The following is a 15043-nucleotide window of genomic DNA, read 5'->3' on the forward strand; positions in this document are numbered from 1 at the left end:
AAGGCACTGACCCTGGATGCTCCTTGTTAAAGCTGAATCAGTTCCTCAAAATCAGGCTGTCTGTGGATATAGGGAAAGATAATTGAAAAGGAGAAGTTGAGGGATTCTCTGAAGGTCAAGAGAAGGGAGGAATTGAGAACAATGAGATATGCTTTGATTTTCAGGGTGGTAGTAAAGTTTTGGTCTTATTTGGATTTTATGTGCAGGCTGTGCTTCTGCTGATTCCCAAGGGAGTTGTCCATATAAAAACTTTAGTGTGAAGGCCATAATGGATTGACTGTTCTTCTGTACACTTAACAAGAGGAATCTTTCTTGTTTTGTCTCTGAAGTGATACTGTATTAAATCTGTATATTATGCACCTCTGATTACTATTTTTTAAAAATCAGTAATTGAGCAGGTGTCAAGAAGTTCTCTCTAGTTTTTCTGTAAATACTTCAGTATATCTCTTGTTGAATTCCCTATGTAGTGCTACCTAAACCTAGGGTTTCTGTATAAACTACCTGATGATCTAGTATTTTTTTCCAATAATTTAAAAAATGAGATGTGGTGTGAAACAACATATCCTGCTTGTATAAATATTATACTGTCAGCTATAGGCTTAGTGGATTGACTCTTTTGAAACGTTAATCTCAGTTACATTTTCTGAATGTTTTATCACCTTTTAAAAACAATTTCAGGTACTTTACTAAATAATGTATTGCTTTCAGTAAAAGTTACCAAACCACAATGGCTTATGAAGAAACAAAATTGGTTTCTCAGGAGGTAAGTCTGCACCCTAGAGTGTTCAGTAGGGCTGTGCAAAACAGAAGCATTTCATTTTGACCAGTGTTTTGACATTTCAACATAACAGCGTTTCATTTCAACTTGTATTTCAAGTTGAAACGGCTCTTCCGTTTTGTTCCGTCAAAACATTTTGCCATTTCAACCCTGTTTTGACGTTTCGCACATAGGATATAATGGAGAAGGTGAAAACAGGCCAGATTTGGATGAAACTTGCCAGAATGGTAGCCCCATTACGGCAGAGAAGGACCTGGATGTAGCAGTGGACCAGAAGCTGATATGAGCCATCAGTGTGCTTTTGTTGCAAAAAAAAAGACCAAGAGTATATTGAGCTGTATTAACAGGCATGCCACTTGTAGATCAAGGGCAATGATTCTTCTACTCTATGCAGCACTAGTGAGGTCTCACCTGGAGTACTGTGTCCAGTTTTGGGCCCCACACTTCAAGACGGATATGGACAGATTGAAAAAGTGTTCAGCGCAGAGTGACAAAAACAAGGGAAATAGGACTTGTAAGGAAAGGCTGAAAGATCTAAGGTTATTTAGTATGGAGAAGAGAAGACTGGGTTGGGGGTGTTGATAACAGCCTTCAAATACCTTTAGGGAGATTATAGAGATGATAGAGGTGGCCTTTTCTCAATGACTAGGAAACAGGACTAGGAACAATGGTCTTAAAATGCAGCAGGGAAAATCTAGGTTGGAGATTAGGACGAACTTTCTGACTATGAGGGTGGTAAAGCATGAGAATAGGCTGCCTAGAGAAGTTGTGAAATCTTCATCCCTGGAAATTTTCAAGAGCAGGTTAAACAGACACTTGGCTGTGATGGTTTAGTCAGGGAAGATCCTGCTTTGAGCACGGGGCTGACCTAGATGAACTTGTGAGGTCCCTTCCAGCCCTATTTTACTATGATCCTATGGGTAAGTAAGAATTTAAGCATCACATAAATAGTGTGCATTAATTCTTATTCTAGACATTCATAAATCTTTTTACAGAATTTTTATCTTAAGATTGAGCAGACAACATTTTCAGTTTTCAGTGATCAATAGTCATAAAACTCTCAAAACTTGATCCTTTGAACTCCCTTAAGCCAATTGTTTTTTCAAAAATATGAAGGAATTTGAAATACCAGTTCTGAAATATTTATACCCTAGCTTGCAGAGGTACTGCTTGCCCACAGCTTCGATGACCTTCAGTTTAATTTGGATATAATGGTAGTTGCATGTTGTTACTCGAATTTTTGATGTTGCATTACTTTGGTCTACTAAACAGTTTCATGGTTTACCCCATAGATATATCAGTTCACCCACTGCTGAAATGTAGTTGTATAGTGTTATATGCAGCTTTGAGTTCCCTCTCAAGGCACAATAAATAAAAGTCCATGTTTTATTGTAAAAATATTTATGTTGAATAGAATTTGACATTGTAAAATAAATTTTGCTGTACCCCTAATAAAACAACATCCAGTAGTGCAAAAATTGGAAACAGAGGGGCCAGGTACAGACATTACACTTTTACTGGTAAAAGTGATTGGAAACTGGTCTATACCTGTAACAGAACACAAGTTCGGCATACAGGCTGGTTAAAAAATTGTGGAAATGAATCTAAGATTTGCCCCCCGCCTTTCCCTATCAAAGGGCGAATGTGTGCTCTGTTTACAACCGCTCCACCGTTCTGTTTGCTACCTCTTTTGGGAGCCCTCTAAATCTTCTGTGACAGATTTAGCAATTAAGTAATTGCTGCTGCATAGGAACACAGGACTGGAAGGAGCATTCTGGATGCAATCTGCTGCATTTAGCCAAAGGCATCTCCTAAATCAACACTTCAGAGCCTCACTCACAAGGTAAAATATCCAGATCACCAGAAACACCCTATAACATACCACAGGTAAAAGCAGAGACAAGGAAATTGCCAAGCCCAGGCAGGGTAAATACTTCCCTGTACTTCAGAAGAACCTTGGAAAAGAACCAGGCCCTATGCTATAGAGGAAGGCAAAAGTCCCTATGCTTGGTGCTAATCTGATCTAGGGGAAGGTGAACAAACACCCCAGAAGTGAGTAGCATCCATGTAGCTAGAGAAAATAACTTTCTTCCTAGCCCCAACTGGCAAACAATAAAAGTCCTGAGGTATGGGAACCACATGCTTTCAACTTTACAAAACTACCTTTATACCCCAATTCGGGGGCTGAAATCATATGACTCTACATTGGTGTGCCAGAATTCCATATTTGACCATCTCTTTCATAAACTTAGCCAGTTCAGACTTTAAGAAATGCAGGTTTTTTTGTCCCTAGCACTTGGAAGATCATTCCAGAAGTGACTACTTTGATAGACATTTTCTAATTTCTAAATTTAAATTCATTCAGTTTCCAAATCCAATGGTTATTTGACCATATTTGTTGTTTCTCACCTAAGAAGCTCTTCACTGTTCCTAATATTTGCCCCACATATGGACTTGTAAAGAATGATCAGATGCCTTCTCTATTTGTTTCTTAGATAGAAACAATCAAAGTACCTTTAATCTTTTTTTACTAGAAAAGATCCCCATTCCCTTAATGGAGCACTGGTGATCAGAACCGTGTGCTGTGTTCTAAATGAGGTCCTGCCAACGCTGGGTACAATGATATCAGCACCTCCTTTTATTTACCCTGCTTAATACACCCTAGGATATCACTGGCCTTTTTCACAGCTGTAGCACACTGGCATGCCATGTCTCTTTAGATTAACAGGAACATAACTTCAGAACCGCAAAATTAAACTTTCCTGGTAAACTACAGGCTATATAAGGTAAACATCATGGTGTACTGTATTTGAGAGGTGTTATCAGTATGCGTTTGGAATGACCTGGATACTGGGTAGTGGCTTTGTGTGAGCATTCAAAATCTGCCAGTGAAAGCAATCAAATGTTCTCTCTGCCTTCTTTCTTCACTGAGATGTTTTTCTGAGCAAGGTCCAAAAAAAGGGATTCCACTGTCACCTTTCCACTGTTGGCCTACAGTCAAATTTCCAGTATTTGCTAGCATCTGTTGATATAAAATGAATGTAATAGTATTTGAGTTGTTTTGCCTTTTACAGACATTATGACTTTATATCATAATAAATAGATTTCCTTCTGTTTTACATATAAATAAAACAACAATGGCAGCCAGAATAATATTGAATACAGTGATCCATTTCTGGCAGATCTGACTAGTTCCCGTGTAAGTATGAATCAACTCAGTTAGTGCCAGCAAAACAGCAGTTACAGGCATCTGAAGCTGGTGTTATCATGATCTAACATAGCCAATCTTAACACAAGGAAGTAAAATTTGCAAAGCATATGCAACAGTAGGCATATGGAGTCAACTTCTTATAACAGATGTCCCTCTGACAAAATTTCCTTTTTTTTTTAATCTACACTGGGTAGTGATGAGGAAATAGGGGTGTCCTAGTCATATTGAAAATAATAGTCCAGGCAAGCTGTAACAGGCATGGAAGAGTTTGCACTGAAATATTCAACTCAGGTCTCATTCAAAAGTAACCTGACAAGTAGTGCCATCAGTAGACATGCCATTACCTATAAACAGAGTATGAAAATCCACAAAGAGGATTCCTGTTTTTGCTGTAAAAATAAAAAATCATTACCTTTTTTGACCAAATGAATCAATTGCTGTAATGCAGGCGAACATGTAGAAATTACAGTCCAGGTAGAAGAATAACCTTGAGTAACAAAAGGTCAGGAAAACACGTAGAGCAGCAGAGAGCTTCTCTTTTTTATCTGAAAGCAGAGCAATATATTAAAATTTGTCCAGGACTTGGCAAATCAGCCTCGACTGATAATAGTACTCAGTGGGAAAGGATGAAAGAGGTAGTTCACTACTAAACCACTTCAAGGCTAAGATTAAAGACTTTATCTACAGTAATGTTGAGAACAATGCGTTCTGTAGAAGCAAACACTATTCCCTTTGAGTATCATGGTATCAAAGATTGAAATCTGAAGAGCTTCATAATTTCTAGTTTTATTATGCAATCAAGGGCTACATCTATTTGAAGTTGTAAGAGGAAGAATAACTGTTGGTGCATCTACACATGACACTGTCGCCGTAGCAATGCACTACAGCAACTTAGTGTCAGTGGGCACAAACTGTGATGCTGCAGCTACATCAACCACAGAGATGCGCTCTCTCGGTATACCGCATCACTATGGCGACATAGTGGTTAAAAATAACTGCGCCACTGGCACGGCACAGTAATGACTGCTACTGCACCATCATTGGGCGTGTCTACACGTGCCCCTATGGAGCCATTGTTACTGTGCCATCATTTAGTACTTCCTTTTGGAAGTACTAAATGAAGGCACAGTAGCAGCCCACACTGCACTGTCCACATGGCGCAGTTATTTTTAGCCACTATGTCATTGTAGCAACACAGTATACTGAGGGAGCACATCACTATGGCAACGTAACTGTGGCGCCACCATTTTTGCCTGCCGACACTACGTTGCCATAGCACATTGCTACAGCAACGCAGTGTCCCTTATAGACACGCCCATTTAGTACTTCTTAAAGGAAGTACTAAATGATGACACAGTAACAATGGCACCATAAGGGCATGTGTAGATGCACCCAGAAAGTAGAAAACAGAATGGTAAATAGTAAAGGGTTTTAAAAAATCTAGACTGTTTCCCATTTAAGTTAATTTTAAGGAAAAAATGTATTCTTTTTCAAAATTAAAAATAAGAATGATCTTTTTTTCATTATTCAGAAGTTATTGAAACACTGATGCTAGCATTCAGTGACATCAAACAACATACATCAAGGAGAAGGATAATGGAGATTATGCTCATATGGAAAGCCTAAGCCTATCAGGCATGTGCTGTCACTCATTCAACAACTCACCCCAGGCCTGAAATATTTCCACATTCTGTTTCTTGCAAAAATCGGAAATGCCCTTGTCATCTCCATAGACTACAGCTGATAGCCTACCTAAGGCTCTGTAGAAAGTTAACAGCATTAAAAAAGGGAAATCACCAAGACAGAAAGTTGGGCGGATGCAGTGGAATCTGCTTCCAGCAGTTTTGCTGGTTTATGTGATGCCACATAAATGTCACTGAAGTTGCTGGTGCATTGTGTCCAACCCTGCTGTTCCAAAACCAAGAAAAAGCAAATCTATGTCACTTTGAAGTTGCACTCCTGAATTAAGACCAGATAAAATACTAAATTCTGAGGGAATTACCAAAATTCTAGGGGCCTGACTATCCAGTCTCTCCATCTTTGAATAAACCCTTAACAGATTAAAAGGGCAGTAGATAAAACATGAAATCTTTCCTGGAATGCCTGCCCCTGCTAACACAGCCTGCACTGGAAAGAATAAACGATTCCTCATTATTGAGATGATGGGGGGTTCCTGGGACTCACTTGGGTTGCTAGTTTTACTGTGTCCTGCTAAGTAGGGGTGATATAGCCATAAGGGAAGCCAAAATTACGTGCATCTATGAGATATTCTTTTTCATTTAGTGGAGGGCTGTGCTACTGCAGCCCTGTGGTTGCTATTCCATATAAAGGGAGATACCTTTTTTCTTTTGACTTTCATCTTGCTTGGAAAACTATGCACTGAGCTTCATGTGCAGATCCACCTTGGATAATGAGATGTGGCATCCCGTGCTTACAAAGAGGGTACCCACAGATAATCACAGGAAAAAATTTTAACCCTCTTGCTTTCGTCAGTGGGAGGCAGCACTACCACTAAGCGGGAAACTTTAAACTTTTAATATACTTTTAATTAATAGAAATGTACTTCGCACTGTGCTGTCAAGCAAATGGAAGTAATAAGCAGTCATAGCTCATCCTGACTGAATCACTGAACTAAGTGTGGAAGAAAATTAGTGCCAGTTCAAAAAGTGTCATAAAGCCATTGCTATAACTACCAAGTACAAAATCAAATATCTCTTTGCCATTTATGTGCCATTATGTTTGTACTATTGCTGATCTGTGTATAATGCATGCCACGGGCAAGTTTCTTTCCTTAATGCGGATTATGAGTAGAGTTTGAAGCTCACAACTGCATATAGATTTTCTTTTTTTAATATTTTATATTGCTTTCTGTCACTGCGTGCCATGGCAGAGATACTGAACACCGATATACAAACAGTCCAGGCTTCACTGTCTCTCTTTATTTTACAAGAAATATAGCTAACTCCAGAATGGCCTTTCCCCCAGCCCCCCTTGTGAATTCAGACAGTGCCAATTAATAAGAGCCCACATACACAGAAAAAGAACTATGTTTAATCAGCAAAGATGAAATCTCAATCCTATTGAAGTCAATTGGAGTTTCACCATGAATTTGAATAAGGTCAAGATCTACACCAGAAGCCAAATTTTACTTCCATTTATACTCATGTCACCTGCTTGAAATCAATAAAGTGAGCCACAGAGAAATGAGGGCTCATGCAGCTTTTCCTCTCAGACCCAGCCCACAGTTTTTCATTCCCTATTTTGTGTATCTTGTCTTTGTTTCTGTTTTTGGAAGAACCCACAGCTGGTGGGAATTCTTTCATTCTTTTTCAGGACTGAAAAATACAGTTCTCTCTACTTGGTTGCTTTATGAGTGTAGTCTGCTTTGATCAGACAGAATGGGGAGAAGAAAGGGAGCATATTTTGATCTAAATATCCAAAAATGCAGGTACACTTTTCCTAAAAAATTGAGTTGAAATATAAATCTACCAGTGTTAAGAATCTCATTGAACTATACATGATGGATCCCTGCTAACTAATTTTACCTGCCAATTGATATACTGCTTAGTGTGCCTTTCTGTTTAAAAGGAACTTCATTTTCTGGGGTATGTGCCACATTATTTTCCACACTGAAAGCATTATGGTATAAATGTGAAAAAATATATATTTCTTCTCTTTTGAGCTTTTGGGAAATGGCCACTGTCTTACAATTATCTTAATGCAATAATTATGATGTGCTTTGTTACTGCAGTATGTCAGCAAAGTTATTACAGAGTAATGATAATGTGTTCACACAGTAGATATAACCAATGCTTCTCTGCATGGTTGTTTTTCTGATATGCTGATTTTTTTTCTGTATATTACTCTTGTATATTCAGCAGTTTCTTTGCCAGTTTCCTATGGTCCTGATTCAAAGAAGTGCTAATCATGCACTCACATCCCTCCTTGTTATGGTTATCCAAGGCATTCACAAATGACTTCAGTCACAAGTGTGGGAATGAGTGCTGGCAGGCACAGAATATATTATAAACTGGGCATTAGCAGATTCAATAGAAAATAACTTATGATTCATGACTGCAGATTCAACACATTTACATATCTCACACAATTCCTTCATAAGCATAGGCTTCCCTCTTTAAATATCTATATACATACACCACAGACACATTTTGCTATATATATAAATATTAGTAGAACTTAAGCACATGCTTAAAGGAAAATATGTGCTAAAGAATTGCTCTGAATGGAGATGCTTTCTTTAATCAAAGCTCATATTTCTTGCTCAAGAAATACAAAGCCTTTCATTTTCCTCTTTAATGCTTTTATCAATGAAATTATTTCTTCCTTTTGATGTCTAAAGGAACCAGCACATGATCAATCCTACTTTCAGGAGGTTGCAGCTGTTTTCGAGAGGGCCTGTGAGCTGTCACTGATTCTGGTGGTTGTGTTTTGGATACATGACAGCATGACTCTGATGTTGCTCTTTATGTTCAGGCCTTGTGTCAAGATAGTTGAAAAAAGAGCATGTCACCAAGAAGTTCCAGCTCCATTGTAGCCCCTCGCCTGAGTCCCTTTCCCTACAAAGAGTGTTTGTAAATGATGCAAGGTAGAGACCCATGGAAACACAATTCCCTCCTCCCCACTCCTTTATTCTCAGTACAGATTTGTCTTAGCAGACACAGTAGAAGCTGCTGCTTCAGTATATCTCAGACTCTTTTTGAAGGGCCTCATTTCACAGTGAGAGCATAATTTTTGGTCTCTCTGGACATGTCTAATATATGTGCCTCTCTTAAGCTTAGCTTAAAATCACCATTTGTCTACACATGCGCACCCTTAATGCTCCTTAATATGGTGATTTAAGGCTATGGCAGCCTCAATTTGATAACTGCATTAGCATGTGTAGACACAATAGACACACTGCATTTATGCACGTTAGTGTATCTGCACCTGCGCTAATATGACATAGCTATTCACACCTAAATTTGATGTGCCTTAATGTGCATTAGCACATCCACATGTCGACACACACCTAAATCACCTTCTTGTGCCTTAAGCAAAGGCACATTAAGTTTAGGCACACATAAATACACGTGTAGACATGCCCTCTCTCTCTTTGCTGAGACTGCCAAACATTATTTATTTGCTTTATGTTTCCCTTCCAGACAAAGGCTCAGGGCAGTTTACAAGAAGAGGGCGGAATAAATTATAAAACAGGAGGATAAACAAAAAAATAAAACAACTTAAAAAGGAACTAGAGCATGAACATAAAACAAAAACTTCCTAAACCATGTCCCAGTCTAACTTTGTTTGTTAAATGCCCAAATAGGAAGGTCTAATTGTGTTTCCAAAATTACGGCAGTTAGCAGAAGAAGTTAAAGACTACTTTTTTATTATAATTTTTTTTAAGCTGTTTCTCATTAACATTCATAGATTTCATAGATTTTGGGGGTCAGAAAGGACCTCAGTAGATCATCAAGTCCAACCCCCTGCCCTGGGCAGGAAAGAGCGCTGTTCCTAGTAGCCCTAAGGGGTGCCCTGATAAACAGAGTATCCCCTAAAGATAAACTATGCTTTATGGCCACAGGGAACAGAACTAGAAGTGGGAAATTTTTGTTGGATATTAGAATGAACCTTCTGACTATGAGAGTTGTTCAGCATTGGAACAGGTTACACAGAGAGGCTATGGAATCTCCATCCTTGGACTTTTTTAAGAGCAGGTTAGAGAAATGCAGGTCTGGGATGATCCTATCTTGAGCAAGGGGTTGGACTAGATGACCTCCTGAAGTCCAGTCAACCCTACTTTTATGTGATTCTATCCTATGATTGTTAGAGTGTCTAAAGCACTAATTCTTAATATTCTTAGACTTAAGGTGCCATTTGGAAGATGCCAGGTCTTAGCTTTCCTTTGTATTTTGACCAGGGAAAATAATAGAGCAATTCTTTCATTATGAAGAGCTCAGAACATGACTGGTCATAACAGTTTTGACCATATGGAACCCTATTTTAAATCTCTGGGTTTATTTTATGAATTATAGGTAGGTGTTTGCACACCTAACAGTGCTAATATTGCATGACAGTTCAGAGCACCATTAAAGGATGTCATGGCACCCCAGGGTGCTGCATCACTGCTTCAGAATCACTGATCTCAAGTATTATTATTAGTTAAGCCACCTTCTTCCACTATGCATCTTTCAAACTAGAGCACTGTATCACAATTGATCAATACATAAAGTTACTAACAAAGTTATAACCAAAACATAGATAGTATTCCCAGTGCCAAAGGGATGTGCCTTTTTTCTAGCAAATCAAATGAGGGAAACAGATTAAGCACTATTTTTTTCAGTGAGTCAACATGCATTTTAAAACCTGTTTCTCTGAGAACAATAATCTTCAGAGACTGATGTCACAGTTAAATCCTAAAGTTTTGTTTTTTGTATGATCCTATTGTAATTTACTACTTTTTTATATGGCCTCTACTAATTGAAATATGTCAGCTCCCTCTACTGGAGTTGTACCTCCCAGTATAGAAATTAAAACTCTTTTTTCATAGTGTTGCATGCATGTGGTTGACTGAAAGAACAATGACTATGGTGTCCCAACTGCAAACGCTTCTACATATATACTTGTCTTCAAGCAACTGAATAGTCTATTTGGTCTTAATGGACTGGCATTGGGGGCCAGCTTTGCTCTTACTTAAATTGAAGACAAAGAAATGAGTAGAACTACTCTTAATCCAACGACCCATTGGCACAGCAGGTGTCCATCATTCTGAGCAAAATGGCAGAAATATATTCTCTGTGTGATTATTAGTGTTTACAGCTTAACCTATGTAAAATATGAATTTTGACAAAAAATATTTGCAGTTGTGAACAAGTAACATTTTAGGAGTATTGTACTAAATGGTGGATTCTTGTACATTTCTAAGAAAAAGACAATTTAATTTTCCATAGTTGGGTGTCTGTCTCAGTCCAATCTCTCCCCCTCTAATGACTAAATCATGCTGTAGTAACTTGCAGCTACTGAAGAGGGTAATGTTGTACTGTTTTTCTCTTAGGAAAAATGCGAGTGTTTTAAAAATTAATAGAAATGTTTCTATTGTTTTGAGTCATTTTGTGTAATGGATTAAAAATTGATCAGCACAAGTTTTTGCCATAATTTACTGAATTAGGCAAGGTTTGTTCTTGGGCTCGGTCACTGCACTATCAAAAGCTAGTACTTTTACAGTGGTACTGATGTTCAAACTGGAAAAAGTATTGAATGAAAGAAAATAAGATGAATTCCCAAAATAATCCAACCTAGAACTGAAATTTTCCAGAGTTCAGGGGAGGTTGCATCCTAGAATTTTGTCCAGCACTTTATAGAAATAAATAGAGCTGTGAAACATGGATCTAGGTCTGGATATAAGTTTTACCAAAATCTGAACATTTAGGATTCTGGGGTTTGATTCCAGCTAATTTATATATAGAAAATTAACTATTATATAAAATACATGAACACCAATGTAAAACTGAGTTTCTAAAGTTAACCGAAGTTTGACCTGTTTAAAAATAGATTTAAGATGTATGGTTTCTCCAAGTGATGTAGGTTTGGAACATGATACCATCAGAATTATAGATGATTTTAAATACTCTATTTCATGATTTTCTGCGCACTGTCTTTTTTATATTTTTCAAAGCAAAATCATGGGATATATAGACTTTCACTTGAAAAATTAATTTCCAGTACCTAGTGGGTCAGATTTTGTTTTCATTCTTGCCAACATAAATTTGAATGGATTCAGATAATTGGTTTTCTATTGGTGGAACCAGTCAGAATTTGTCTCAGTTTTACCAGCTGTGAAAAGGGCTGTCTCTGTTTTACCAGCTGTGAAACAGAGGGTGACTTTAGGACAAGTTGCCTTCTATTTAAGGTATTGTAAAATCCTCTTAGATTTAGAAAAGAAATACTGTATAGTTTCACATACAGCATAACCCAGAATATAATATGCACCTTGTCTTTGAAACGTAGAATGAAGGAAAAGATCTTTCCTTGCAGTAAGTAACTGAGTAGCAGCAGTTGGGGAGCTGAGCCTGCTCTTTGTTCTGCTCCCTGTGGATTGCTGCTGATTTTCCTTTTGGTTTTGCCCAGTGTGACAGAAACTGCTCTTACCAAAGTTCCTACAGTGAACACCCTCATATCCACAAGCTGATTATTCAGGAAAAGGTACAAGTTGTTTGCAAGAAAATATGACATTGATTGCACAATTTATTTCAATTTTTCTCATGCAGAAATAAGAGAGAAAGGGAGGAAGATGGATTGCTGTCCAAGGGAAGGCTTTTAGAAAGGAATAGTTGCACATCTCTATTCTCAGGGTTATGCTGAAAAATGACAACTTTTTACATCATGTATTGTGGTTGTTATGTAACTAGGTCTGTAGCAGCTGTTGGACAATTGTGTCAAAAGCTACGGAGAGATCAGGGGTTCCAAGCACTGAGATGTGTCCTCTTTCCATCATTATATTAATATGATAATTTCAGGACTATGTCCCTAGTTCCACTATGGATGAATTTGCTGTAGGGAGAGTTTCAAGCACATGAGCAGGGTATGATTGCTTTGGTGTTGGAACATGGTAATTAGAAAGCTAATGTTTGCTTAATTATAATTTTAATCTATAAAAATACATTTTGGGTATTTTTGAGGGTTTAAGAAATGGAAGCTGCATAGCTGGGTGTGGTACTTGAAAAAAGAAAATCTACAGAAGACAGTTAAATCTGTGAGTGTCTAATATTTCCACCCAGCAAGGTTTCACAACTATTCATTTCAATCACTCACAGATAATAAATGAAATACAGTAGTAAATGTTATTGGAATAATTAGTATTCATAAAGAATAATGTGTGAAATGAATAATTTGCATTCACACATCTCTAATTAAACCACAATGTGCTACAAATAGGTTACACTCAGCTGGCAATGAAACACTATATAAGAGAAAAGATCTAAATCTGAGGATCCATGTCTGAATCTAAGTCCTATGTAAATTCTCTGGGGGTAGTTGGGGGGGTGGAGGGGTGTTGACTGGTCTCTACGGGCAGATGGTGTGTAAATGGCATCCTAATGCAGCAGTCGGAGTGAATAAAGTTAGCCTGCTATTTTTAGCTCTATGTACAGTACCTGCTTATTTTCATAGCCTTGTTTTTACTACAGTGCTCCAGAATACTTACAGTCAATGACAGGTATATTAACTTACCTTTCACATCTCCTGAAAGCAGTGCTTTTTCCTGAGAAGGAAGTAAAGTTTTGAAGGAAAAAAAATACTTCTCCTTATAACTAAAATATTGTATCCCTTTTCAATACACTCATCATCTAAGTAACAGACAGATAATTAGATTGTATTCCTGAACTGTTAAATTTTTCTTATAGCTTTTCAAGGCTGAGAAAATATTAGGGCTGTGCAAAATTTTGCTGGCTGTTTCGATTCGACACTGTTTTGACTCATTTCAAGCTCAAAACAGCAAAATCAAATTGAAACAAAGGCTTCGAAACAACCTCGAAACAAAATGAGGCTAGTCAAAATGTTTCAAAAGTTTCAAAACATTTCGAGTTTCAAAGCACCCAGCAGCCAGGTGGTGGGAGACAGGGGAGAACCAGGTCTGTGCTCCCAGCGGCTCTGCAACCCCATGTGGATCAGCCAGGAGTGCAGCCCTGGCTCTCCCTGCCTCCCACAGCGGGGCTGTGTGAAGCCAATCACAGCACAGGGGAAGGAAACTGAGCCTGGGTTCAGTTCCCCTCCCTAGTGCTGCGATCAGACTGGGGCGGGGGGGAAACTGAGCCCGATCGCTCAGTTCCCATCGCAGCACTACGATTGGGCTGAGTTCCCATCCCCAGCACTAGATGGGGCTGGGGAGCTCGGCTGAGTTCCCATCCCCAGCTCGATTGTAGCACTGGGAATGGGAACTCAGTCCAGCTGGGCTGAGTTCCTTCCCCCAGCCTGATTGTAGTGCAGGGAAGGGGAATTAAGTGATTGGGCTCAGTTCCCTTCCCCAGCTCCCCGGTCCTACGTGGCAGCACCCAGCTTCCCTCCCTCATCTGCAGGCAGATCAGGGGCCTGCAGCCCCAGGAGGACTAGCACAGCCCCCGCAGCCCTCTGTGGGTTGTGGGCCTCCATCTGCCTGCCAGATGAGAGATGCTGTTTCGAGCTTCCCCATTATAGCGAATGGGTGAAACATCAAAACAGCGTCACTGTTTTGAAGTGAAATGAAATTCAAAATTAAATGCTGTTCCGTTAAAATCTGGAAACTCAAGTCAAAACAGAACAGTGCCATTTCGCACAGCCCTAGAAAATGTATTCAAATGAAATTAGCTTAAAACAGGGCTGTCCAACTAGCAGCCCTTGAGGGTTTAATTTGTGCCCCCAGGTTCCCACCCAGCCACTGCTCCCCCTCTTGCTCCAGAGTCCTTTTCTCTTTGGCTTCTCCTACCAGCCCCTTTCCCTATCCTAGAGGGCAGGGTGGTGCAGTGGGGTGCAGCCTTTAGTGCTGGGGGAGCATGCAACCAGGGGTGCCTCAGTGGTGCGATGCAGCAAGGAAAGCTCATGACAGGAACTAAAAGGTGAGAAGGGGCACCTGGGCACATGGTGCAGCAGTTAGATGTGGCAAGCAGCAGCAGGGGAGAGAGGACATGCAGTGCAGCAGGAGGGGGGTGCAGAGAGCAGCAGCCAGGGTGATGCATGATTCAGCAGTTGGGGAGGGGTTCATGAAGCCGCAGGTGGGCTCATGTGGCCTGCACAACCCCACTGATGCAACCCCTGCTAGTGTGCCCTGAGGGCTGTGTGGCCCCTGGCCACTTAGAAGCTGGACAGCCCTGACTTAAAACACATAGGTAAAAGGGTTACCAAGAAGATAAGGTTATATGATGAGTAAAGAGAGGTACAGTAGCCAAGATCTAGGGAAAATAACTGAACATAAGATGTGCTGAATTAAGGCATGTTAACCATTTTTAAGGCTCATTAATGGTACGGGTCTACACGCATGCACCCCTAATAACCCTTAAAAATGGCAATTTTAGGCTGTTCAT

General features: G+C 39.4%; 1 long non-coding RNA gene across 1 annotated transcript; it reads right to left on the bottom strand.

Annotated features, from left to right (window-relative positions):
- Nucleotides 1-2195: 2195 nt before the first annotated feature.
- Nucleotides 2196-13793, bottom strand: LOC132243858 (uncharacterized). Its single transcript, XR_009455447.1, has 3 exons — nucleotides 13218-13793; nucleotides 4402-4534; nucleotides 2196-3800 (listed from the first exon to the last, which is right to left on the bottom strand). It is a non-coding gene; the product is annotated as an uncharacterized LOC132243858 (long non-coding RNA).
- Between the last annotated feature and the right edge of the window lie 1250 nt (nucleotides 13794-15043).

Source organism: Alligator mississippiensis, chromosome 11 (genome assembly GCF_030867095.1).
Source record: "Alligator mississippiensis isolate rAllMis1 chromosome 11, rAllMis1, whole genome shotgun sequence".
Taxonomy (NCBI): Eukaryota; Metazoa; Chordata; order Crocodylia; family Alligatoridae; genus Alligator; species Alligator mississippiensis.